The 26,527-nt window shown below is 49.6% G+C and overlaps 1 protein-coding gene across 3 annotated transcripts in view; it reads left to right on the forward strand.

Moving 5' to 3' along the window:
- The window catches only part of Esrrb (estrogen related receptor beta), a 157,306-nt gene that overhangs the window by 15,050 nt on the left and 115,729 nt on the right, over positions 1-26,527 (forward strand). The gene's annotated exons all lie outside the window — the stretch shown is intronic.

Genomic DNA, 26,527 nt, shown 5'->3' on the forward strand with positions numbered 1-26,527 from the left:
TGAGGACACTGGACCGTTCTGTGGGGCCCGCTTTCCCTGGTTCTCTGCTGTTTGTATCATCCCCGGTTCTGGCTTACTGTTTTGTAGGGAAGTTGCTAAGATGCTCCAGCAGAGGTATAGAGCATGGATAACACTACTTGTGTTGTCTCTGAAACCGCCCAAATGCCAAGCTGCAGTGCAACAGGTTATCAGAGTCAGCTACAGGCTTTGACAGCTTTCCCACAGCTGGCCTGGCCTTGGGCTCTGGTTCTCTATCCTGGAGCACAACTGGGGAAATCCAGAAGAACCTTCCTAGATTCTGGACCCATTGCGAGATCTAAGGGCTCTCCTCAGACTGACACAGTCCTTGCTTACCTGGCTTCTTTTCACCTGCTGGGGTTGTGTACGGATCTCTGTCAGATGGGTTTGAACAAATAAACATACCTTGGTGGGTTCCACTGTTGCTGCTATTTGAGGGAGGCTCTTAAGGAGCTGGGGAGATAAGTGCCTTAGGTCAGGTTCCCCAGAGCAAGGATGGAGGGGTGTTAGTGTGTGTGTGTGGAGGGGTGTATGTGTGTGTCTGACCTCAGGAAGAACTTGGGAAGGGTAGAGTCAGCCACCAAGCAAACTCATGGGTTTAGCTGTGATTTGTCTGTCCTCATGGACCTCTCTATGGAACTTCCCAACTTGAGGCAGAGAGACTGGCTAGTTCTACTCCCAAATCAGTTGGCAATCAGATGACAGTTGTCCTAGCTGACAGAAGAACCTATGAGACTCATCTGGACCAACTGGGCACTTCTGATCAAGGAAAATTGTCAGAGATGGCCATTTTAAATGGAAAGGAAACACCATGGGGCAGAGGAACTGAATGGAGCCGAGTGGAGCCGAGAGAAGCCGAGTGGAGCTCCGACGGGTTATCTACACTTAGGCAGAGGATGAGAAGTGACCTAGCGTGGCTTCTTTCCTTTCACATTCACTTATACCCCTCTAGAATCTGAATTTCTGTCACTCTCCAGGTTGGTCCGATTTAGAGTCAACATAGGTGAGGGAACGACTTACCTCCTCGTGTTTCCATTTCATGAAGAGCTGGACCATCTATGGCCTCAAGCCTGGCTTCTGAGTTAGAAGATGTGTTGGGCAAAAGTGTGAGGAGTAAGGTTGGATTTGCGTTATCTACCTGGAGCTGTCTCACACAGCAAAGTGGCGAATGTGTGTGTATGGAGAGCAAGCACAGAGGCAGAGGACCTCAAAATGCAAAGAATGATGTTAGGTGGCATTCCTGGTGTGTGATTGACATCTTCTCCAGCAGTTCTTTGAAATGGGTAGCATCTCTCATGTACTACCAAGGAAACAGAGGTTCCCCAATCTTTCCAACAGAGAGGATGCCGGTCCTAGGAAACATCAACAATTTCAAATTCAGTTCCCTCTGTCGCTATGCTTTCATTACTGAACTGTGTGGCTGTGGCTACCCTGTTCTTGGGGTACTGTGGAGTAGGGATGGGGACAGGTCCATGACAACATGCTGGCTCAGTGACTCAAAGTGGCCCAAGCTATCTCATCCCCTGCCCTACCCCAACCAAAACCCTCTAATTTCATGAAGGAACCTCATCTTACCCGTCTCTGGAGGAGATGTAAATCCCAAAAGCAAAGTATATTCAGTTCATGTACGTAGTACCCCACATGGACCCATGTCCCTGTGGCTCACAGTGGCTCAAATCCACCCCCCAGGGGCTGGCCGGAACATGTGTTCATTCTGTGTGCCCGGCCAAATGTCTGCTCAGCAACCCCTTGTTTACCTACTCAACGCCACTCACAAGTGTCTCTGATACCTGCCTTGTGATCCCACTGCCTGAGTCCATGCTGGTGGAGCCCAGGGCCCACGGGAACCTGGTGGCCACTGCCAACATAATGGATGGAAAAAGTCCAGACTTGGGCAGATCTGGGTTTTCTCTCTGGCTTATTAGTTTTATGGCCACTGGAGAGCTCACCCTATCCGTGTCCCCGCTCTCGGGGCACTGGCTTTCTCATCTGCTCATAGAGTCATAAAAAAAAAAAAAAACAGTCCTGTGGGAGTTTTAAGGAAGATGGGAGATGAAGCACGATGAAGCTCTAGCTCTGGATTGGCTCAGAGCTCCACTCTCCCTGTGGCTTCGTGACTCAAGCTCGTGCGTGGACCGTGAATGCTCGGAACGCCCATGTGGAAGATAGATGAATACTTAGCCTCTGCTTCCTAGGTCTCTACCAGGCTTTCCATTTCCCACAGAATGATCTGGAAACTTATCAGGAGATGTCTACGCTCACACAGGTGAAGCAGGGGTGAGGGGTGGACAAGAACTCAGAAAGCAAGCCTTGAAAGACTAAATGGATATGGGCAGGGAGTTTCTAGCTGTCTCCATGGAACCATGTGTAGCTGTAGTGATACCAGCAGCTGTGGGCAGTAATGGTGGTGATGAGGAAGAGGGAGAAGGCATTCCTTGCCCTGAGCACACACTGTGGAGCAAGCTCTGCTTCCGGTTCTATTCCTGACCCTTCCCATGTTCCACAACTCAAGAAAGTAGGTGCTGGAACCACCCCCTCCTGTGTGTGTGACAGTTGAGAAAGACAAGGCCCAGGAGCGTTTTATGACCCAGAGGCTCCTGAATTGCAACCCTGGAATCCTAGCCAAGGCTGTACTCAAATCCTATGCTTGTGGCTACTTTCTGGCATAGTGAATCAAACCCTGACAACACCATGGAATCAGAACACTGGAGCTGCAGAGGAGGGCCTCGAAACAGGCAAAGAACATCTTCCCATTTTGTAGGTGGGAAAATCGAGGCCAGGGTCAGAACAGCCTCAGTCTAGCAGTGCTCCAGTCAAGAAAGGAATCTGAGGAACTTTGTCTCTCCCTGGGGTGGGCTGCAGGTTGCTGGGTGTTGAGTATTTATTTCAGCCGTCACTCCATGGAGGCAGGAGTGTGTGTGTCATTGTGTGTTTCAGTCTGCTTTAGCGCAGGGAGGTAGAGGAGTGAAAGGAGGCAACTAGATAAAGCTGTCTGAGGAGTCTGCATAAGCTGAACAACCTGCCTTCAATCCCCAGAACCCCTGTAAAGGTGGAGAGAGAACCAAATCCACAGAGCAGTCCTCTGACCCCTATACATGTGCCATGGCACAAGAGCCCCATTCTAAACACACATCACACACACACACACACACACACAGAGTAATGAAAGGGTGTGGAGAACTATTGAATGACGTCAATCTCAGGTTTAAGTGCCCTTTGAGTTCATGTCCTTGTCACCACCCCCCAGGAAAGCAAGATACCTCTGTGTGCCTGTTTCCCACCTCATCCCTCCACAGGGAGCTGGCAGGCTCTGTGCATCTCCCCACTGATGCTGGTGAGCCCAATTGGAAAGAGCTAAGACTGTAGATGACACATCCCAGCCCCAGCTGACCTATGCAAACACGGGCAGAATTACAGCCACCCATAAACAAATTAGCATCCTTTAAAAGGTGAAAAGCGCCATAAAATGTCTGGGTTTTGTTTACGGCTGTGGCCAGGAGCTGGATTAAATCACCGAGGTGTCTGCAAGGAGCAGCAGACTCCCTTCTTTTCCTCTTAGCTTCCCCCAGAACCCTGTAGGGGCACATGGCCAGGCACACCGCTTGCAAGTACACACTCATACACACTCGTGCACATTCGGGGCCCGCCTGCAATGGCCGCTCAGTCCATCCTGGTCCTGCCTCCGTTCCTGCCAGCCTGGGTCCCAGCAGGTGTTCCCTAATTAGCAATCTCTTCATTTCCAATCAAAGCACAAAGCGGCCCCAAAAGCCCGTCTTTATGAGGGAGCCGAGCAGCGGCTAGGGATGCGAGGAGGGGGGGATAATTGTCTTCGCCAGTGGCGGCAGTAAGCGGGCTGGCTAATTCATTATTGTAATAACTTTGCTTGTCCTTGGGGAGGAGTGAGTGGGGGAGGAGAGCAGGAGAAGGGGGAAGGGATGAGAGGGGCTGAAGGTGGGGTGGATGGAGGTCTGGGGCAAAGGGTAGGAGATGGAAGACCATATGAATGGTGCCCACTCCTGTCCTCCTTGATGACCTCCCAGACTCTGGCCCATGTGCAGGGCGTGTCCTCTGCTTCAGCTGTAGAGCTGTCTAGGCTGTGTTCCATACTGCAGGGGCAAGGACCAATTGCTGCCCCCCGAAGCAGCCACCTTGCAGTAGTGAGGAGAAGTTCAGGCTTTGCACTCTTGGGACTCTCTTTACTAAGGGAGACCCAGTGAGTACTTGGGGCTGGCTTCTCAGGCGGTGGATGGTTGTGGAAGAAGTCTTAGGGTTGAGACTTAGAGCTCTGGATGCTAGTTTTCCAAAGACTCAGGTCCCACAAACTAGAACTCCTAGCCCCTGCTTCTTGCCTCGTGGACAGAGCTATCACTGCGGCTGGCTGGCCGACTTTAGAATTTGGCTAACAACTCTTTCCCTCCCACCCAAATCAGGAATTCCCAAGGTAGTCCAGAGTGTTCTTAAAAGGGGACATGGTAGTGGTGGCCTGAGCTACCCCTTGGTCTGTCCTATTATACTTACTTGCATGAAGTGTTTGTCTTGCAAAGAGCAAGGCCTCCTATATAAAAGAGGTGGGGGAGCCCTCTGGCTGGGGAAGAACAAGCGACTAAGCCCAGGCAGGGAAGACAGCTGTGTGGGCTGAGTGGTCAGGTGGCCTTGTGAGGGCTTTGGGTGAGGTGCAAGGGTGAGGTGCAGAGGAAGGGTAGAAGCGTGACGTGGAAGATCAGTATGTGCCAAGGGCTGGGGTGACTTGGTGACAAGGACAGAGGAGTAGCTGAGGGCCACCGGGGAAGCTGGGACTGCAGGTTAAGACTGCCTCAGAGCCTGAGAGTCAGGCTGAGGTTGTCTCTATCTCTTCTTCCCACAAAACTAGCAAGAGCAGGCCCCCTGCTAGTCTGTTACCCTTGGTCCCTGGAGAAAAGACATCAGTTCTCTGTTTGGGGTGGGGGCGGGGTGTCAATCAGCCAGGGCTTGCTAGGACGGAACTGTGCCTAATAGACTGCCAAAGCAGAAGGCTGGCCATCACAGCCCCTACGCGGCTGCTTATCTTCCTTGGGCTTCTGAACACTCACTCCCCTGGCCTTGTTGTGTGGGGACCAGTTGGTGCTTCCGACTGGGGTCAGGAGATTCAGAGGTGGAAAGACCTGGGATCAGAATTTGGCTCTTTTATGATCATGCTGCTTTGTGCCTCAGTTTCCTCATCTGTCACATGCACTCAGTAAGAGCGGCTGCCTCCATGAGCTCACACTTGTGACACGCATAGCACAGGCTGGTTCAGAGTGAACCTCTGAACAGAGGTACACTAGCCTCCTTGGTTCATGGTGTGAGTGTAGCTCAGTGGTAGGGCAGTTGCTTAGAGCGCACAGGGTCCTGGGCACAGGCTCAGCACTGCAACAAGGAAAAGATGTGGGGAGGAAGATGTGGAGTAGAGGGGGGAGGGAGAATCAGAACCCCTTCCTCTTCTCTTTACCTGTGTTCCCTGCACTTGGAAAGTGGAATGGGAAAGTTAAACACCCCACTCCTCTCTCTCACTCATGTGGTGTGATATATGTATGCATGTGTGTGTGTGTGTGTGATGTGTGTGTGTGTGTGTGTATATACATGTACAGAGAGGGTCTTCCTCAGTTATGGTCCATCTTACTTTTTGAGACAGGATCTCTCAGTGACCCTGGAGCTCTCTGATTGGTTAGACTGGCTGGCCAAGAATTTCCTATCTCTTTTTGCGAGCACACATACACACATATACGCATACACATGTATACACACACACACTAGCATATACCCAGATGCATGCACATACACCCACATACACATGGGCACACACACATACATACACACTTGTGTACACACACATGGCTACACACCCAGCACTGAGGTTGCAGACAGACTAATGAGCACAGCTTGTCTGTGTGTGGATGCTGGGCATCTGAACCTGGGTCCTCATGCTCACATGATAAGCACTTTACAGACTGAGCCTCTCCGTGGTCTTTGTTGCTGTTGTCTCTGTTTGTTTCGTAAGACAGGGTCCCTTGTAATCCCAAGCTGGTCTCACATTTACTGTGCAGCAATGGATGAACTTCTGATTCCCCTGCCTCCACATTCTGAGTGCTGCATGGTAGTTTTATAGGCCTACAACACTAGAGGGGTACTTGAATCCTTTGCTGGTTGAAGAACAGGTGCTGGGGTGAGCAGCAGCCTGTCACACACACTGGCTTACCTTGGAGAATCAGTCTTGAAATGCATCTTTCTCCCCAGCAGGGAAGCCCAGCTGTGCCTCTCCTTGGCCCACTCTCTTCCTAGTTGGTCTGTGAGAGAAGCCTTGCAGCAGACCCTGGACCCTAGGCACGAGCCTGCCTCTACTGTCCCCTTGGTCTGGTTCATATGGCCATTTGGTAGAATGGGGCCCAACTCTTTCAATGGTCACCTTCTTGGGACATTGTAGCTTTGATGGGTGGCTGTCATACTAGTTTAAGAGAGAGAAAATTCAAGCTGGGCGTGGGGTGACGCACTTCTTTAATCTCAGCAGTTAAGAGGCAGAGTCAGATGGATCTCTTAAGTTTGAGGCCAGCCTGGTCTACAGTGCAAGTTTTGAGGACAGACAGGGCTACACAGAGAGAAATCCTGTCTCAGCTCCCCTCCCTCTCAGCCCTGCTCCTGCTCACAGATCAGACTGCAGAAGCCAGTGGAAAAGGCTTCTCTGAGGAGTAGCATTTAAGTTTCCAGATCAGGCTAGGTGAGACCAAACACAGTACCAGTCGCCAGTGGGCCGTGCGCACTGCTCTCAATCTCTAGTAGCTATGCCTCTTAATGATGAATTGTCTTTAACCTGACAGATGAAATGGAGATCATTTCCAATCTAGCCAATAAGAAGAAAGGCTTCTACTGAATCATTCTGCCTTTTTTTTTGTTGACCTGAGTGCTCTGTAGTTCACTTCCCCCTCCCCCTCCCTATCCCTCCCCCTCCCCCCCTCTCTCATCCCCTTCCCCCTCTCTCAATCCCCCCCACCCATGACAACATCGACAACATCCTAAGTGGTCAGTAGTCACAGGTGCAAGTCCAGAGATGAAGGAACACAAACTCTGGAGTCACTTTATAGCTGTGTGTTGTTGGCCAAGGTGTGGAAGTTCTCAATGCCTCCCCTTTCCTATCTGTGCAAATGGAGTTGGAATAGAACACACACACACACACACACACACACAGGGTTTTGAATGACCTAAGTTCATACACATAAGGCAGCTCAAAAGGCAACTGGCAAAAAGAGAGCAATGCCTAAGTAATAAGAAGCAAAGATAAACAAACAAACAAACAAACAAATAAATAAATGGAAATATCATTGCTATCACCTTGAAGGAAAAAAACTGTCAAGGCAGGAAACAGCAGAGGAGAAGGTCGGAGGGGCAGGGTCCGCATCAGGAGGGCAGAGAGACCAGGCTGAGCACATCTAGCCCCCAAGAGCTTGGCTTCCCTTTCAGCCCTGAACAGAGCCCAAGATAGAGAAAAGTTCAGAGAGCTTTTGCCTGACACCTGTTCCTGTCCCCAAAGATGGTGCAGGAGCCCTGGGGGAGGGGCTGGTGCACACTCTGTCTCCCCCACTTGCCAGGACTGAAACTGTTGCATGCCTGCCTCTCAGCTGCATGGGAAGCGCCGGGCACCAGCTGCAGGGGGAATATTAATGATTCAATTTTCAACCGGGTTCCACTCCAGGGCCTCGCCTGCGACATGCATTTTTAATCATAACAAAACAGAATGACAAAGGGAGACATTTGCAGCAAGGCAGCCCCTGCTGGCTGCCCCCCCTGAAGGGTCTGCTTGTGAGAGGGGTAGCTGGCTCTTCAGCACCAGGGCTGTGGGATGCAGCCTCTGCCTCTCTGTCTCTCTGCCTCTCTTTTTCTTTGCTTCTCTGTCTGTCTCCCCATCTCTCTGCCTCTTTGTCTCTGCCCCTGTGTGTCTCTCTGCTTCTCTGCTTCCTGTCTCTCTGCCTCTCTAGTTCCTAATTCTCTATCTCTGTCCCTTTGCCTCTATATATCTGTTTCTGCTTATCTCTGCCTCTGCCCCTCTATCTCTCTCTGTCTCTCTATCTCTTTGCTTCTCTATCTCTCTGTCTCTCTGCCTCTCTATCTCCCAACTTCTCTGTCTCTTTCCTCATCTCTCTGCCTCTGTGTCTCTGTCTCTCTGCCTCAGTCTCTGCTGGAGTAAGACTTTTTTCTGGAACTGTACCTCCTTTCTGGGTTGGGGAAAAGAAAAACCTGGGTACCATCAGGTGAGAACATTGGCCTCTGGAGGTGCAGAGCTCCAACCAGACCCTCAGTATTCCTGGTTACCAGCAGGCCTGAAAGCCAGAAATGAAGAGGATGTGAGCATGGAGTTTGTAACAGACCTCTCTCAGCATCCTATGAAGCCAGAGCTCATCTTCCTTCCTCCTGGGTCTGAATATAGCAGGGTCTTCTGTATGGCCTGCCTGGAGCTCCCGGATTCCGTAACTGTGGGCCCTGGTCCATCCTTTTTAGCAAACTGAATTTGCATAGAATCAGTCCAGAATGTTCTTCTTCACCTTCCTTTTTGCTTTATTTATTTGCTTGTTCGTTGAGTGTCACTCTACATAGCCCTGGCTATGGAACTCACTATGGTATGTAGACCAGGCTAACCTTGAACTCGAAGAGATCCTTCTGCCTCTGCCTCCTGAGTGCTGGGATTGAAGAGGTCTGTTCCACCAGGCCTGACTGATTCCCTTGAGAATCCAGCTTGAATACTTACCACCCCAATTCTGCGCTGTTCCCTTGCCAGGCTGCTGCCTTGGGCCATTAGACTGTTCAGATTAGGGCCTCTGAACACGCAGTATACCTTAGCAGGGTCTGGGAAGAGCTGGAGGAGGCGGCCATAGGCTGATCGTTATTGATGTGTATACTACTTACTCATCTGATATTTGTGAATGACCTACTATGTGCCAGGCATTGGGGATTGTGGGTGCAATGGCAAAGAGGATGGACAAGCTGGATCTCTGCCTTCCCAGAGTTTTCTTTTAGGCAGAGAAGGTTAAACAGCACTGCCCCTTGCTCCTTCCCATGGCTTCCTGTGCCTCGTGCAGAGAGGACGTTCAGGAAATGTTCATTGGCTGTGGGTTCTCAGTTGACTGTTCTCTGGCTGACACACACACACACACACACACACACACACTGGCTTGTATTTGTGAGACTGACTCTGACATTAGGCCGTTAGCTACTTTGTCCTGGTTCGTCATAGCTTGGTAACGGCAGTGGACAGCATTTACGGCGCTCATCGTACAGTGAGCCAAGCACTTGGTTGCCACCATAATATAATCTTAACTTTGGCCAGTCCCTGGCATTTGTTTTTATTGCTCAACCCATTTTATCAAAGAGAAAAGGGAAACAAGAGACGTTAAGTCACTTATTTCAAGGTTGCACAGCAAATCATGGGCTGGGCATGGGATATAAACCCAGGGAGTCTAGCCCTATGATGTCTGCTCTGTGGCTCTGGGTCATTTGGTAGCCGCCTCTTAATCACATGGAAGAGCAAGTCAGAAAGAGCTTTCCAACCCCATCTTCACAGTCTTATGAGTCAGCAGAAGGAAGGCCTGGCCTGAAGGCTTGTGGCCGCCTCTCCTCTAGGTAGCGCCCAAGCACCGTTCTCTAGGGCTCAGCAGAACCTGGATAGCATGTGACTGGTCTTAGGTGGTCACACAAAGGGGCCTGTGACCTTGACTCTGCGCCTTGTTCCAGGACTCTAGCCTGTTGTTCCCTGACACCTCTCTACACCTGGCACTTCCCCCTCCCCTCTATGTCATACAACCCCCACCCCACCCTGGGAAGTCAGGAGTGGCAGAAGCTGGAGGGGTGGCGCAGTAGATGAAAAGGTGAGTTGGCTCCAGGGCTCCTGGAGGCCTCCACTCCCTCACTCAGTTCACTGATGAACTGGGTGTGGAGGACCTCACAATGAGCACACCTCCATCCCCACCACCATGTGTCTTCTATTAACCCAGCGAGCACCAGGGGGCCAAGAGTACTTAGTGTAGGTAAGGACAGTAGATAGGAGGTGAAGCTGGGGGATCAGGGAGTCACTCGCTCTGCTACACTGTTCCTGAAGGAGGGGAGAGAGTCACCCCAAATCTGAGCAGCTCAAGAATAGGAAAGACACAAGAGATGCAAAGGCCCTGAGTTGGAAGTGAGCTCAGTGTGTGCAGGAACAGCAAGGAAGCACACAGTGGGGATACAGTGGGCATTGAGGGAGTGTGGACAGACAAGTATGGGAGTGACCCCATCAATAAAGGCGTCTGTGAAAAGTAGAAATCACTAGTAGTAGACTGACCCTGTGGGGGCTGAGGCGTTGTGTTTCCATAATGAGAGGAAGCTAGAGTGGAGATCTAACTGTCCAATGGGGCCCTCTCCAGCCAGAGCAGACTTCTCTCTTAGTTAGGATTTCCACTGATGTGAAGAGATGCCATGACCATGGCAACTCTTATAAAGGAAAGCATTTAGTTAGGGCTGGCTTACAGTTTCAGAGGTCCAGTCCATTATCATCATGGAGGGAAGCATGGCAGCACACAGGCAGATAGGGTGCTACAGAAGGAACGGAGAGTTCTACCTCTTGATCCACAGGCAGCCAGGAGGAGACTGGATTCCACAGTGGGCGGGGCTTAAGCATTAGGAGACACACACACACACACACACACACACACACACACGCGCACCTGCCACAGTTACACACTTTTTTCCCAACAAGGCCACATCTAATCCAACAAGGCCACACCTCCTAATAGTGCCACTCCCATGGGCCAAGCATTTGAACACATGAGTCTCTCGGGGGCCACACCTATTCAAACCACCACCATATCTAACTGCAGAGGTCCTCTGCAGTTGCCCTGCTCAGCTCAGGACCCATCAGTGATATAGACAAGGTATTAGGGACAGTCAACGGTAGGTGTTTCTGGTGTCGCACCCCTACTTCCTGAGCAAAGGGGTCCAATTGCTCCTGTGACCTCTCTTTCCTTTTGTAGTAATACAGGCAGAAGCTGTAGAACTTTCTAGAGATTGGGTTATAGGGGCCAACAAGGAGTACTGGAAGGAATAAGGTATTAGATTATTACTGAAACTCTGTCATTGGGATGCCTTACAGGTGACAGGATTCTCTCTTCTTCCTGACTTACTTCCTTCCTTCCTTCCTTCCTTCCTTCCTTCCTTCCTTCCTTCCCCACTTCCTTCTTTCCTCTTTCTTTCAGTGTTTTACATGACCTCACTATATAACCAGGGTTAGCCTTGAACCTGTGATCCTCGTCCCTCAGCTTCCATGTTGAGTGCTGGACTTACAGGTGTGTGTCACCACATCCACGCAAATGTCCTTTGGCTCCAGTAAACAGCTGCCCCAGGACGGAGGCATACCAGTCATCGGACTTTCCTAGGACTGTAGAAGAGTCGTTCTGAAGGGACTTGTCAGGGGACCGCATGCTAAATAAATGCTGTCTCATTTGGTCCTAGTTCCTGTGTGGTGGGGAGCTCCTGCTGTGCTTGGAATCTGGTGGCAACAGAAGCCATACAGCTAAGGCCATTTTGCCTGGAGGGCCCACAGCCTCAGCTTTCTGTTGTCTCCTCCTGCCTTCCTACCACCGCCTCTCTCTCTGATTTAAGGGCAGGTTTTATTCCCAAGCTGCCTCAGGGCTCCTCTTTCTGATTGCATTAAAGTCTCCGTAATTCTCCCCTCATTAATGATTGGCATATTTTTACCTCTCACGAAAGGAGCTTCAAGGCAACTCCCAGGGGGCCCTGCTCTCAGAATGAAACAATTTCATCCTGCTCCAGAAATGCATTAAAAAGGGTTTGTCAGGATCTTATCACCAGTTAGAGAAAGCTAATCAAATTACTTCTATTTATTAGTTGGTACAGCAATGTGCCATTCCAGCAAGCCCCTGGCTCCAGCAGGGTGGGCATGCACCCGGCACCCTGGCACCCTGGCTCCTTGGTTCCTGAAGGGATAGAACTAAAGGGTCCACCTACTGCTTCTGCTCCCACTAAGATGGGTGATTGGAAGAGCTAGGATGAGCTACCAGCTACTCAGCAAAGGCAATCCCTTGAACTCACCTGTGTGTGTTTCCCTCAGCCACAGGGCAAATCTCAAGCAAGGCTGTCTGTCTGTCCTTCACAGAACTAAATAGAAATATCAGAGTTATAAGGCACAGCCCGGGAGTTGGGGGTGCACCACCTTGACTGGGTACCCTTTGCATCCTGTTTCAGCTGCTTAGGGAAGCATGGCTCATGGTGTTCTAACAAGCAGCCGTTGTAGTCACATATCTGTTCTTCCCAGCACTCTGAAATTTTGCAATCCACTACTCAGAGTGGCCTATAAAGAGGCAAGCGTCACTTGAGGCCCCCATCCCCTGAGCAGACTCCGGCTGGAGCAACAGTGAACACCCCTACACACACACACACACACACACACACACACACACACACACACACACACACAGGGCCAGCCTGGAGCAAGGGGCCATCTCAGCTGTACTGCCTCTGTGACTCCCAGAGTGGTTCAAAAGACTGAGCCTCGTTGCCCCATCACGTCGCACAAAAGGACATATTGATTGTTCCGTAGAAGCATTTCCTGGGGTCCTTTATATCTCTCTCCCTCGTCAGGCGTAATGAGGAGGCTGAGGCACGGAGGTGGGGGGGAGAGGCCAGCACACATCCATCCGGGTGGGATTTCTTCATCTTATCAATCAGGACTTTAATTAGACACGTCCGAGAGGGCAGTTCCATCTCGGGGCAGGCGGCAATCTTTATCAAGCACGCCACATCTCTAATTACTGTGTACTGACAGATAACAATTGGGGAGAATGTGAAAGGTGGGGAAGGCAGGAGGCAGAGAAAGGACGGCAGGGCTGGGGATGGCCATTTGCCCAAGGAGAATGGCCTTCTAAGACAACCTGGACCAAATTATTGTAACCCTGATGTCCAGGGACAGGAATGTGGCCCCAGATAACACCCTTCAGAGTGACTTCGGGGAGTGTGGAGAATGGCCAGGCTGGCATCTGGGCAGATGTGAGGATCATGTCCCCAGTCCTTAACCTGTGCCCTGATACACATAGCTTTCTTTTCAATTTATATAGTTGGGAGAGGGCACAGGGGTGTCTCTACACAGCTCTGGCTGGCCTCAAACTTACTTTGAAGATCAGGCTGACCTCAAATTCACAGAGATCCTCCTGCCTCTGCCTGATGAGTGCTGGAGCTAAAGGCATGTGCCGCCACCACCTGACTCTTTTCATCGTGTTAGCCTGTTTTTATTTGTTTGGTTTTTCAAAACAGGGTTTCTCTATAGCCCTGGCTGTCCTGGAACTCACTTTGCAGACGAGGCTGGCCTCGAACTCAGAAATCTGCCTGCCTCTGCCGCCCAAGTGCTGGGATTAAAGGCGTGCGCCACCACACCCAGCTTAGAACTCTGTTATTACTCAGGGTTTTTAGCAGTCTAGTAGAAATATCAAGAAAGACCTAAGTCCAGGGCTATACAGAGAAACCCTGTCTCAAAAACAAACAAACAAAAACAAAACAAAACAAAACAAAACAAAACAAAACAAAACAAAACAAAACAAAGACCTAGGTTTGGATCCTACAGGTTGGATTCTTCGGTCCATACCAACCAGTTTATGTGACCTCAGACAACTGTGCTAAACTGTCTGGGCCCAGCTGCCTTCCCCACCAAATGAAATGGTTCCATCCAAGGATTTCCTTGACTGTGGGTGGAAATGACGTATGTGGAGCTGGGGAGGTTAAGTCAGTAAAGTGCTTTCCATACAAGCACGAGAACCTGAGTTTGATGCCCAGAACCCACACAAGAAGTCAGGAACGATGCATGGCACACACTTGGAATCCAGCACTGGGGAAGTATGGACAAGCAGATCCCTGGAGCTTGCTGGCCAGCCAGCCTAGCCTAATTAGTGAGTCTCAGGTCCCAGTGAGTGATCTTGTCTGAAAACACTAGATGGAATGCAGCTGAAGTTGATCCCTGACCTCTGTGCGTGCGGTGTGTGTGTGTGTGTGTGTGTGTATGTACATATGCACATGTGTGCATACACACATACGAAATGACCCATGTGCAAGAGTGTGTATCTGCTTAGCCTCCCGTTAGTTAAAGAATAGTGCCTTTCTGGGGTGACTCTTCTCTATAGTGTTGACCTAGAACTAAGACTCACGGGAGCGAGCTGGGTGTGGTGGTGCGTGCCTTTAATCCTAGCATTTGGGAGGCAGAGGCAGGCCGATTTATGAGTTCGAGGTCAGCCTGACCTACAGAGTGAATTCCAGGACAGCCAGGGCTACACAGAGAAACCTGTCTTGAAAAAAATCAAAAAAAAAAAAAAAAAAAGAAAGAAAGAAAGAAAGAAAGAAAAAAAAAAAAAAAGACTCACAGGAGAGGAGCATGGATCACCGGCCAGGCAGCAGGTAGGCACACTGTCTTGGGTCACAGCTCCTTAGCATGTATTCTCTGTAGTGGTCTTGAATTAAGATACCCATTCTCACAGTGATAAACTGAGGTCAACGGCTGGTTTTCCCTGAGCCTCAGGTTCCTTAAGAGCAGAATGAGTGTATCATGTCCCCTTGAGGACTGGACGGTGGACACATGAAGTACTCAGACTCAGTCCTGCCCCTGCTTGCTGCCCTGACTGGTGGATTATCAAGACAGATTGCATGGATCACACTGTAATGGGTGCTGTAGTTGCTAAGTGTGACATTTCTCCTTATTCTGCTCTCCCTGTGGAGACAGGGCCTCCTACACATGGGGACCCTTACCCAATCCTAGTGCCCCTCAAAAAAGCAGCCTGAATTGTCCCTACTGCAGCCTCAGTATTTATACACTCTAGCACTCAGCCTGAGGGATGTGTCCCGCCATCTGCTCCTCCCCATGCTACCATGTTCCAGTCTTCAGATTGACTCAGTTCTCAAAATCTATTCTCCAGCACTCTGGAGAGGCTTGCCTGAGTTGGCTAGCTGAACCAGGAGTTGAGGCTAGCCTGAGCTACATTAGCCCCTACCTCAAAAACCAGAAACCAAACAAACTCACTCCCCTCTGCCTAGTCTCCAGTAACAGTTGCTCCCTGTAGTTTCTGTCCTCTATAAAGACAACCTGGTCCTGTCTGACATCCCTAGAGTCCTTGTGCCCAGGCCCCGGGTGCCAAGATACTTTTTCCTGGGAGCTGACTTGATAGTCCTCAGTGCTCTGGTCTCTAAGGTCTCATGCTAGTTGGCTCTATGACTCTCCATGGGCAGAAGCAAAAATGAGCTTGGTCTCCTCATGCGATAGACAGAGAACTCAAGTCTCACTTAGAATGGTTAAAACGATGCTTGAGCCAGTATTTGAACCCACTTCAGGATGGTGTTGGGGAGGGTTAACTGGTGTGGAATGTATCACCAGACTGAGAAGAGGGTAAAGCTGAGAGCCGGTGGACTGAGGAACACCCAGGGGTGTGTCTACAGGAGACTTCTCATAAGCTTTGACAGATTTAAAAGCGTGGATCTTCCGGCAAGTGGATGCTTGCATTCTATGATGAAAAGGTTGAAGGGGAGAGGACAAGGCTAGAGAGCACGTGACCTGGAGATTGCCCAGGGAAGACTGGGCTGAGGAGCCCAGACTTGGACTGATGGCGACCCCTAGGTAGAGTTTCAGAATGCCAGCCACACTGGGACACCACATGGTATTGATGAGGACCTGTCCCACCTCTGAGATGTCTAGTGTAGATGAGGACACGGAGCTGTCACACAGATTTTATTTTGCTAGAGATAATGGAGGGCTCTGTCAGTCTCACAGTGAATGAGGCAGGGGTGACCCTGGTCTTAGAGTCAGTCAGCCTTCCTGGAAAGACCCAGACACCCCTCTCTATCTCTCTCTATCATATACAGCTTTCTGGAGAGATGAGGGTGAGAGATGGGGAAGCAAGAATAGCATGCACCTTCATCTGAGGACAGGATAGATGTAACAAGTCCCAAGATGACCTGCAAACAATGCCTAGTCGTGAGTGAGAGTGTCCCCTCACCCAGGACATATAAAACCTTTCCTTGGCTGGATGGTGGTGGCACATACCTTAAATCCCAGGAAGCAGAGACAGGTGGACCTCTTGGGTTCATTCAGGGCAAGCCTGATCAACAGAGCAGGTTCCAGGACAGCCAGGACTATAAAGAGAAATCCTGTCTTGAAAAACCAAACACACACACACACACACACACACACACACACACACACACTCCCTTCCCTTGAAGCTGATGTGGGCCTAGCTCCTCTGATCCAGATGAGGCCTCAGACAAGTGGAGCGAGCACTGTGCATGGGACCTGGGGAGCCAGTGGAGCCTGGATTCTGTCCATGTGAGCCTTGCTTTCTTTGTCTATAGAGTGGGAACTGTGCCATGTCGCAGAGTTGCTGGGTGCATGTCCATCTCTGAGGGTATTTCGGATGCGGATCTTGGTAGAATCTCAGCAAACAGCAACTGCCTTGGCTATTGATCGATTTATTTATTCATCAAGAAAATGCCTCTGCCAGATTCTAGGATCACAGAGCTTGGCAGCTCCATTCCTGCACTCAGGGCACAGATGTCCCAGCAGCCAAGGACTGAGGAAGCCAAGGAGGGGGCATGAGGTTATTGCAAAGTGGGTGGGGCCAGGATGTCTGGATTCCAATCCAACAAATGTAACCAACTCCCCGAAAAATGTGATGTCTTAAAACAACAAAATCCACTTATTAAAAATGAAACTATCAACAGAGTTCTGTGAGCGTCGATCTCAGCGGCTTGTCACAGCGTCTGCCTGGGTGGCTTGGCCAGGGCTGGCTCTGTACTGGCTATGACACTTGTCATGGACCGAAAGCTAGGCGAGGAGACTCACCCAGAAACCCCTGTTCTTTCCCACCTGGGCCTCTCTCAGACTGGGCTTCCTTACAGCATGGTGGCTGCTTCAGCATCTGCTGGTGTCAACGACATGATTTCTTCTGGCCTGATCTTGGAGATTGTGTGCAGGGCCTTCGCTGACTTAACTGACTGAGCTGGTCTCTAAGGCTAGGCTACATCCAAGGGGACAGGAATTATGCTCAGTGTCTTTATAAGTGCAGCAGTGCACTTACAGGCACGTTCAACCAAGTCTTGACATTGCGACATGACATTGTCATATACACTTCAGAACTACATAATCAAATACTTTTCAAAAAAGAGTCATGCAAAAAAGTCTCATAACATTTATGTTTTGTTGTTGTTGCTGCTGGTGGTGGTATTTTCCACTCTATGTAGTCCTGGAACTCATTCTGCAGACCAGACTGGTCTTGAACTCAGAGACCTGCCTGCCTCTGCCTCTCCTTCCTGAGTCTTAGGATTAAGAGTACGCACCTCCTTGCCCAGCCCATAGTTTATGATTGTATGTTAGACTGCATTCATAGTTATTCTCGGCCACATGTGGTCCGGGGGTATAGGTCGGACCTGCCTATAGTCTGGTCAGCAAGAAACTAGGCAAGATCTTGTAGGTCAGAGTAAGGAGTTCTCATATTTTGATGGTCAATGTGAGGTCACGGATAGTTCGTGCTTGGGGTTTTCTGAGGTTTTAAACAGGGTCCTTCCCATCCCCCTACAGTCCTGGTTAGCCTGTAACTCATAGAACCAGCTGGCCTTAACCTTAAAGCAATCCTCTGCCTCCTGAGTAGGGGGGTTACAGGGACGTACCCCCCCACCTTTATTAATGGTTTTAAGTTCCGTGGAAATGGAATGGGTTTGGGGATTTGACGGCTGAGATCTGAGTGGTGCCTGGCTGTATGGTTTTCAACATTTTCTACATCTTTGTGAGCTCAGTTTTCCTATTTGTAAAATGGAATTGATAACAGTACTTACCTCGGAGTATTTACCTCAGTCTGAGGATAAAACTAATCCAATTTCTGTGAAAGACAGCATAGTGGTACCCGGCACATCTTATATACTCAGAGCTTCACTGGGGTTGTTAAAGGTTTGCATTTATTTAGAGAAAAAGAGGGTGGTAGTGGCATGGAGCACATACGGAGATCAGAGGACAGCCTTGGCTGTCTGTTCGCTACTTCCACCTTGTTTGAGACAGGGTTCCTATTGTTTTCGATATATGCTGAGCTAACTGGCCCAGGAGATTCCAGGGAGCCATCTGTGTACTGGGATTACAGATGTGTGCTACCAGGTCTGGCTTTACATGACTTCTAGGGATTGGAACTCAGGTCCTCATACTTGTATGCAAGTGCCTCACCCACGGTGCCAGCCTTAAAGGTGTAAGCCCTTGACATAGCCACTTCATAGAATGGCTTCAAAAGGCTCTTAGCTGACAGAGCCAAACCTTGAACTCAGGCCCCACTCACTCAGCCTACATTATTTTGCTTCCTATGGCTGTGTGCAGCTGTAACAGTGTTTGCGTTACTTTTGCCGTGACAATTTTTAAAAAATTGGTTTTTTTCCTGTAACAAAATATGCAACAAAGCAGCTTAAGGAAGGGGGGTTTATTTGGCTCACAATTTGAGGGTAGAGTCCATCGTGGGCAGGAAAGCATGGCTGCCCAAGTGTGAGGCAGCTGCTGACTTGAAGCACTCAGGAAGCAGAGAGCAAGGGATGCTGGCACTCGGCCCACTTCCTCTTTTCCTTCAGTCCGAGACCCGCTGGAACGCTGCAGCCGACGCTTAAGGTAGATCTTTTTAACCTCAGTTAGCCCAGCCTAGAAGTTCTCTCACAAAAACATGCCTAGAGGTCTGTCTCCTAGGTCACTAGAGATCCCATCAGTTGACACTCAACAGTAACATGTCGCAAGCAGCCACAACTGGGTTGCTTCAAACAGAAGCAATGTATTTCATCCCAGCGTCTTCCCTGGCTTAGAGCTACATCCCTCCCATCTATGTCTCCCTTCTCTGTGTCGCCATCCAAAGCGTCCTCTTCTGGCCATGTGTGGTGGTAGGTGCCCCTAATCATAGCAGTAAAATAGGGGATTGCCAGGAGTTTGAGCCAGGCCTTAGCTACATTATTCCAGAGCAGACTGGAGCTCTGGGATACACCATAAGATCCTGTCTTTAAAATGAGGGGGCATTTTTTTTTCTTTTCTTACAAGGACGTGGGGCCCTCTCAATCTATCATGGATTCAGTAACAATGTCTAGTGACACTCATAGTGGACACGAATTTGGCAGACTACTTTTTAACTCAGGATAAGATCAGGCCTTATCAGAGCTAACAGGAGGGGTTGAAGATCCAGCCCCTGGGGAGATGGGAAACTCTACCCTAATTCCGGAACTGTCTGGTATGGGGCTTCTGGATGTCCTGAGCAAGAGCCATTGACATTCCTAATCACTGAGTCACCTAGATTTAGCCTCTGCTAAATGCAGAAAGCCAGCCCTGAAAATGACCACCCCAGGGTGCCTTTTCCTCTCTAGGGTGGTACCCTTGTTTTAAAAGAAAGCAAGATGCAGAGAATGAGGGTTCAACAAGTGTTTTTGTTTATCCGGGGGTTTGCCTCTCCATCCCCACCCCCACCCTCAGCCCCGCACGTCCCCTGTGCTCAGAGCTGGCAAAACCATCAGAAGCTTGGTAGAACTGGAGTGCCTGTAGCCCTCCTTCCTAGCTCTCTCTCTGGCAAGCAGGACCTCACCTCGGCTCTGCTCACACACTTCCTCTGGTAGTTGATCTGGGCCCCAGGGGCCAGGCCGTAGAGGTGCCCACTCTGGCTAATCCTAATGGCTGGCCCTAGCCAGCCCAGCTCAAGCCTTGAAGGGTTGAGGAGGATGCCTGGGATCAACGGGGATCCGTAATTGGACTGTTGTTCTCTCATTTTGCTGCGACGCAGCGTGTGGATTATAGACACCACTTGCTATAGATTTCCTGTCAGAGCTCATGAATCAAACTCCACTGACTTATTTACTGCGGCCGGCATCTGTGTGTGAATAACTCGGTGCCAGCACACACTCAGAGGCACACACTCACAAGGACACTGCCTAAGAATCCAGGCCTGAGAACTCTTGGATTACCTCTGTGGTGGCTGAGACGCTCTCCCTGCCCCGGAGTATTGAAACCAGCAAGGGGCAAGTCACCATGCCACGACCTCTCCTCATGGTGACTGCTCCATTCTTTTCCCATCAAACTTAAGGTGGCTTCTGTGAACTTAGGGAGAAGGACAGATTCTGACTGCACTAGGCCACTGCCTCTGGAACTGAGCAGTGGGTATTGATTCATACTTGGTGTGCAAATCCTGGGGAGGCCTTACTCCCCCTGCATGCCTGGGCTAGCATCTGGGTCTTCAGTTTCCACATCTGTAAAATGGGATGATTAACAATGTTAACTTGTGGGGCAGAGTGGAGAAAGAGAGAGGGTATGAAATGGGACTTCAGGTGGGACCTTGACACTGTTTACAGGCCCAACTCATAAAGAACCAAGTTAAGGCTTCGAAGGAGTAGGTGATTTGCCCAACACTATAGGCACATATAGTACATAATGAAGCAAGAACTCAGCGCCAGCTCTGCCTGGCCTTAGAGACCAGAGCACTGAGATTCCGATTTCCTGCAAGTCATGGACCCTGAGCAAACAATTCCTACCTAGTCCATGCAGGAGCTTCCAGAGTGGATTTTTATCATTTTTTATGAAATGTAAACCCGATTTTTCTCATTCAGTGCTTATTAGATATTTGCCTCTTTTTTTTTGGCTAGTGTTTCTTTTTAAAATTTTAAATTTATTTTAATTGAAGTAGAATTGCATCATCTTCCTCCTTCCAGCACTCCCTCTGGTCCTCCCATGCCCCATCCCAAATTGATAACCTCTTTTTATTTGATTATCATTATTGCATACCCACACATACACACATATATGCACATATACATACACATACATATACACAGATAGAGCCTACTGAGTCTGATTTTTGGTGCCTGCCTGTATATGGTCTCAGGGATGATATTCCTGAGGGAGGATATCAACAAAGAGTCTCATCCTGGAGAGAGGCTAATTGCCCTCTCCCAGCAGTCATTAGTTGCCTACAGTTCTTTGTGTGTGTGTGTGTGGGGGGGGGTTGTCCCATGAATTTCCCTCCTTCAGATTAGCATGTCTTTTGATATTGCCATGGCCCTGGTCAGGTTTGTATAGCCCTTTCTAAGAGAGCTACTTTCTGCTATTCTGGCTCGTACAATCTTTCCAGATGTTCCCTGAGCCATAGATGCTCCGATGCACATGTGTTCATTGAAACAGGGATCCCTACAATCCATTGATCTTTATATTGTGGTTTTTGGTAACGGTCTCCATTGGATGTGAAGAGAAACTTCTTTGATGAGGATGATAGCCACACTTCTCTGTGGGTATAAAGATAAGATTTAGAAGGTAGTAAGAGAATTATGCTGGTCTAGCAAAGTGGCTATTTGGAGTCTCTTATCTCTTATGTTGTATGCTTTAGACGGAGACTCATGTGAGTTAGCTGCAGGTGCAGACTATACATGTCTGGTCCACTGTTTCTACATCTTTCAGGAAGTATTTGGATACATGGTAGACAGGTGGGTAGATGGATAGATGGATGATGGATGGATAGTGTCCCTATATATCAAAGGATAGGGTTTTAATGTAAGCACCTGTCATGTTTCCCACCATCCCTGTCTTATTTTGTCTCCTTTACTAACAGCTACTCAAAGTGTCACAACTTGGGACAATTGTCATTAAATACAGATGCCATCGCCTCAATATTAACAAAGGAACCATAGCTCGAGTTTCTCTCAAGCTCGGGGTGGACCTAGCCACTTGAGTTTGACACCGCTGGTCCATGGGCTGGCCATAGTTAGAGGATGGTAGGCCATTGCCAGGTTTGAAGCCCCTTTTCATCACAACTATAACACACATGGTTTTACTGTCTCCTCTTATGTCTTTAGATTGTAAGTCAAGAAAGAGATCCCGCTACTCTGGGCTATGCTCCCCGCCAATCATTTGTACTAGGACTAAGCCACCCTGGCTCGATCCACTCTTTATCTTTCTTTAATTTTTTAAAAAAATTATGACTATGGATGTTTGGACTATATGTTTATCTTCCCTCCTTCATGTTAGCATGTCTCTTAGTGACTCTTGTCCCTGACGGACATGGAGGCCAGAAGCAGGCATTGGGTCCCCTGAGACTAGAACCACAAATTGATGTGAGCTGCCATGTGGGTGCAGCAAATCGAACCTGAGTCCTCTGGAAGAGCTACCAGTCCCTAGACCTCCACTTCCAGATCCACCAAAAGGGACTGAGAGTCCCTGTATCATAGGGGGCTACATAGGAGCCTTTAAGTTTGTCCTCAAACCCAGGGTGGAAGCTCACACCTTATTTCTCCCACGTCTGGCTGGGGACATAGACGGTCGCCAATAAATATAGGTGATGGATTGTGGAGCTTTGAGGTGATGCCAAGGCTTAAGGGATTCTGAGCACAGTGCACTTGTTTCTGCCAGGGCCTGTAACACCCCATGGTAATGAATAAATATATTAAGGCCATTTGCCTAGGAAGTAGACACATTTTCTTCCTTCCTCTCAAAGAGAGACTCTTGTCAAGGACTAGGCAGATCTGAGGTTGGTGGGAAGCCACTAACCTCCAGGTTTGTCCCATGAGTCATCTCCAAAGAGACTCTCCGCCCCTCCTGGTTGTCCCACTCCCACTGCGGGCTTATCACAGCCTTGCTCTTCGCCCAGAGGAAAATGCTTCATCCTCAAATGTAATTGTGTCTGAGGAGGGTGTCCTTTGCAACCAGGCGGGTCACAGAGCCAATGAGTGAGTCAGCACATCCGGGCAGAGTTAATTAAAGCAGGGAGGGCAGCTGGAGTGTGGAACACTGAGCCTCAAGGCAGGGACAGCTCCTGTAGGGAATGGGGCTCCCTCTGTGGTCTGCTGAGAGGCAGGGATGGCTCCCGTGAAAGGCAAAGATGGCTCATTTGATAATAGGATTCCCTCAGTGGTCTGCTGGCCTCCAAAAGTGCAAAGAGAGGTCGAAGTTAGAAAAGGAGCAACCAGAGTGTGCAGAGGAAATGAAGAGTGGAGATCAGGGCCTCCAAAACTGCTCAGCACAACTGCTAATTGCAGCTCTTAGAGCCTCCCTTGGATTCCATTCACAACATCTAAGAATCCCCAGGAGTCTCCCAGGATTCCTTTGTGCCTAGAGGGGATGGAGAGAGAGAGAGAGAGAGAGAGAGAGAGAGAGAGAGAGAGAGAGAGAGAGAGAGAGAGAGAGAGAGAGGAGGAAGGAAGATGTAATCCCCTTAGATTGCTGCTGCCAACCCAGGAAGGTGTTGCCTGACAGATGGTAGATGTCCAAGACAGGAAGCTGCAGAATGGCGCCCAGTGGTACTCAGTGGGCAGCTCTAGAGTGAATGAATGAGCGATCGTCCAACAGAGGTTTAGTCGAGCTACTACTGCTTGATAGGTGATAAGGGGGGGAATGGGCCAAAATATAAATTTATAAAAGGAAATGAAAGACCTGTACTCACTAGGATGATGTGGTTTGGGTTGGTATGGCCCTCATCAGCTCATGTGTTTGAATGCTTGGCCCATAGGGCGTGGCACTAATCGGAGGTGTGGCCTTGCTGGAGGAAGTGTGTCACTGTGGGGGTGGACTTTAAGGTCTCCTTATGTTCAAGCTACACCCAGTATGGCACAGAGTCTCTCTCTCTCTCTCTCTCTCTCTCTCTCTCTCTCTCTCTCTCTCTCTCTCTCTCTCTCTCTCTCTCTCTCCCTGATGCCTTTGGATCAAGATTTAGAAATCCTGACTCCCCCTCCCCTCTAGCATCATGTCTGTCTGGGCACTGTCATGCTTCCTGCCATGATGTTAATGGACTGGACCTCTGAAACTGTAAGCCAGCCCTAATTAAATGTTTTCCTTTAAAAGAGTTGCCTTGGTGAAGGTGTCTCTTCATAGCAATAAAACCCCAAGACAGGTGTAAATTTCACAAAGGTGAGGCGCCTTGGTTACTCGCTGCTAAGGTCTACAGCTATATCCAACTCACAGCCCACAGGCAGCCAGATGTGAATTTGGACAGCCGTGCACGCAGCTCAGCACAAAAGTGGAAACTTACTGGAAACATTGAGATGGTTTTGTGGGATTTTAAAAACTAATGTCATCGTGGGGTTCTGGAGTGTGAAATTTGTAAAGGACAAAGTCATATTGCAATATGAAAAAGTTGGATGGACCTGGCCCTGGGACAATACTCAGCTTTTTTGTGGATGCTCAGTAAATGTTTGCTTGATAATGAGTGGACAGAAAAGGAAGGAAGGAAGGAAGGAAGGAAGGAAGGAAGGAAGGAAGGAAGGAAGGAAGGAAGGAAGGAAAGAAGGAAGGATTGGAAAAGGAAAGTGACTTAGCCCTTAGGAAAACACCGTTGCACATCTAGGGATGCAGGGCCCCTGAACCAGGGTTAGTCTAACAGACCTTAGAAAAAGGTTGATGTCAGCAACAGCATCTTCTATGCCACCTTCTACCCCATTTTTTAGATACCCATTCCTATGGAAGAGCATTAAACAGTCTTTCTCCTCCTCTGCATCCTGAGGCTACCCACCTTGGAAGTGTCCACCCAACATATCTCATGTCTCAGGCAACAGTTCTCTCCTGTCCTACACATGGTCCTTCTTGAGTCTCTGCTCACATCCACCTAACAAGCAAGGCATGGCATTTCAGAAGGCCTCTGTGGCTTCCCAAATGCATTCTTCTCTGTAGACCAGACTGGCCTCAAACTCACCTGCCTCACCGGCCTCTGCCTCTTCTGAGTGCTAGGATTAAAGGCTTGTGCCACCAAGCCAGGCTAAGTGTACCCTTCTGAGGCCAGCAGGTCCTGTGGGTGGGGCCAGTGCTGACTCTGGGTTTTGAGGATGCTGGGTTAGACACGGATGGCTCTGAGTAGCCCTGCCTGGTAGAGTTTGCTGACTTCCAAGGGAAATGAACACGTGGACGCAACATCTTTGTGCCCAGTGGAATGTTGAGCTGAAGGAAAAGCCAGAGAAGTGATGTAAGGCTGCCTCTAAGATACAAAGAAGAACCTCCTGAGCAAGCCAAACAGTGTCCTGCCTCCCTGAGTCTGGAGCCTCAAGCTGATCTAGCTACAGTGACAGCTCTATCAAGGCTCTCTCTGGGGACACTGCTGAGTGAGAGACCCAGATAGACATGGCTCACCAAAAGACTGGCCTCTTCCTGCTACTGTCACAGGCCACCTGGACACAGCGGGATCAGCTAGCCCGACACGATCTCTCCCTTTGTCCTCATCCTTCTCCCGGAACTAAACAGGCAATACATCAGCGACAGGAGGCTTTGGCAATGCCAAGAGAAGCTGGCAGGGCTTGGGTTGGCACACGAGGTGCAGGGGCCCTGGGCACACCTGCCTGCTGTTTACCCTGCCTCTGCCAGCTGAATGCACCTTTGTCAGCCAGGCTGGGAACTGGGGGGTTGGTTCTGTCAGAGAAAATACAGGGATCGTGACCCTGAGGTCACTGGCTTGGACTTGAGGCCATCGTGGCCAGAGACCTTTGAACGTGAGGTTAGACATCCAAGAACAAGGTGTGGGTAGGCCATGCTCCCTCTGAAACTAGAGGGAGGATTCTTCCACGCCCTGTCTTCACTTGGGCCACTCACTGGTGGTCGATGGCATTCTTTGGTGGCTGTAGCTATACTCCAGTTTCTAACTGTTATGAGGGGCAGATGGTCTGACCTTCTCTCCTAAGGACACTAGAGTTAGATTAGGCCTCCTGTTCCTATATGCTTCATCTTCACTTGAATACAACACAGTCATCCTATTTCCAAATAAGGTCCCATCCTCCGGGACCAGGGGTTAGGTCAGTGTGTGCCTTGGGGAATATGAATTGCAACAGCTATCAGTCCTCTACCTCCAGGGGAGGGGCAGGAGTATTGTGTCCTAAATGTCACAGTGAGCAAAAGGCTGGCTTCTTTTCTGTTTAGTGCGCATGTCCTTCCTCATGAACCCTCAGGAAACACAAGCCAGGATAATGTTGTGGGCATCTCTATGGCTAGTGGACGATGGGAAACTCCAGGAAAGCAGGATCTGTAATTGGTCCTGCTCTCTGTGGAGACGGTCACCTAAGCAGAGAGGGTGCGCAGTGTTTGTTGAGTGAATCATGGATGAGTAAGGTGCCGGCATCTCCAGAAAATGAGAGGGGCCTCAACCATGTGACTGAAAGAAAACCACTTGCCTCCATAGTTTCTCTGGGGGCTGAGGCAGGAGGATCTTGAGTTTGAGGGCAAGCTGAACTCTACAGTGGAGTTCTAAATCAAGAGTAAGGTACATAGCAAGATCCAGTCTGGAAAACAAAATAAGTTCGCAGTGTTGGAGGTTCCACCGTCATTGATGGGGTGTTCACTGCAATGCTGGTATTCAGGAAGTGCTCAGTCAGATTCTGCTGGGGACCCTGGGTGTGCTGGGTCTTTAGCCTGCTGCGGTGATTTGGTGAGGCGGGGGCACCAGCCCCAGGAGTGGGTGACGTTGGGACTCACTTTCAGTGCTGCAGGGACTGGCTGGACTGTCTCAATCAGAAGTCATGA

Source organism: Mus caroli, unplaced genomic scaffold (assembly GCF_978045245.1).
Source record: "Mus caroli unplaced genomic scaffold, Mus_caroli_1 scaffold_14, whole genome shotgun sequence".
NCBI classification, from domain to species: domain Eukaryota; kingdom Metazoa; phylum Chordata; class Mammalia; order Rodentia; family Muridae; genus Mus; species Mus caroli.